We start from the raw sequence: 1,454 nt of genomic DNA on the forward strand, positions 1-1,454 counted from the left end.
GACAAAGCAGCGTGGTCTGAGTTTGGACTTGGGCATCAGGGATTGTTAATAATCATAACATAAAGTCATTTAAGCAATCTCGCTCTCTCCATCTGTAAGAACAGAAGCTATTTACTAGCCTCACAAGGGGGCTAACATTGGAAAAAAAATCCTGTTATCACTGTTGGTGTCAGAAGGGACAACAACTGTCTAGGCTGTGGAGGTATTATGCTATTAAGTCTACCTTGCCTGTTTTCAATATATGATGCTATAAAACTTACTTCAAAGACTCCTATATCAGAGAAAATGGACTTAATGTTCTCATTAAGTACACTGTAGATGATTCAAAGACATGTGAGAAATAGCACAATTGCTGACCTAAATAAAAATTAATTTGTATTGTTTTGCTAAACAAACTAAGAAAGTAGCTGTATTAACAATCCATGAATAAACTTCCTCTCTGTTCCCCACGAGACAACTCCATTAATAGAAAGACAACTCACTTGAGTTTTGGACCTACCTTGAAAACTGTTAGTTTAGTTTTTGCTCATTTAGGAAGGAGGGGTCAAACCCCGGATCTGGGAGTACAGACACCAGGGGTCTATCTCTGGTTCCAATGCAGACATCAGTGCGCCTTTCTTCAAAGGTATTGTAGAATACAAATTAACATATGCAAAGAGTTTTGGAAGTACTATACAAGTGCTATCCTTAACAATTTTTACTCACCAAATGTTTTGGGGTTTTGGTTTTTTTTAGCAGGATGATATTTTAAGATTCCTCCCAAGTAATTGTACAAAGCCTCTTCCCTATAAAAGATGCATGCTCTCTGGCTGAAGTCAAACAGTAAAGGATACTCATTATACAGAAGACAAGTATCATTAATTCCTGTTGACATTCCATTCCCCAAAGGAACTTCTACACCCTCATAACTGATGGTGGCTGTGGGATCAGGTGCAGTTTTGCCCAAACCTGTAAAAGAGAAAGGGAGCATCAGTTACAAGGCTCAAATGCAAGCAGCCTTGTGTCTTGCAAAAAATAAATTCATGGTGGCAATTTCACTCATCTATATAAGTGCGGTATGTGCGTGCCATTCTTCACGGATTACTAAATGTTATACCCCTGCCCATAAAGGTTTGCCACAGGAGACCTCAGGGGATCCTGTAATATTGTCCAATCTTTTTGTCTTGTAGTTTTACTTATGTATGCCTCAGAAGGAAATAACCTACAAATGCCAGATTTTCTAGACATTAACACCTCTTTCTCCACTTGGAAATACTCTCCCAATGTAGGAATTAACCACAGAGCAATTTTTCAAACCAGCTGCATTCTCTTATGCAGACAGTGTTTTCTTAACTTGATTATCTGAACGTCATGTGGGACAGTGTCTAAAGATTTACTGAAGTTAGGATGGATCACATCTACTATTCCAGCTATCCACTAAGGCCACTCAACCTGCCAAAGAATTAAATCAGATG

General features: G+C 38.5%; 1 long non-coding RNA gene across 1 annotated transcript in view; it reads right to left on the reverse strand.

Moving 5' to 3' along the window:
- LOC109319784 overlaps positions 1–1,081 on the reverse strand; it is a 2,140-nt gene extending 1,059 nt beyond the window's left edge. The window contains exon 1 of the long non-coding RNA XR_002103626.1: positions 834–1,081. This is a non-coding gene — a long non-coding RNA (uncharacterized LOC109319784). The remainder of the gene's footprint in view (positions 1–833) is intronic.
- Positions 1,082–1,454: the final 373 nt, after the last annotated feature.

This window comes from Crocodylus porosus, unplaced genomic scaffold (genome assembly GCF_001723895.1).
Source record: "Crocodylus porosus isolate Cpor-Errol unplaced genomic scaffold, CroPor_comp1, whole genome shotgun sequence".
NCBI lineage: Eukaryota > Metazoa > Chordata > Crocodylia > Crocodylidae > Crocodylus > Crocodylus porosus.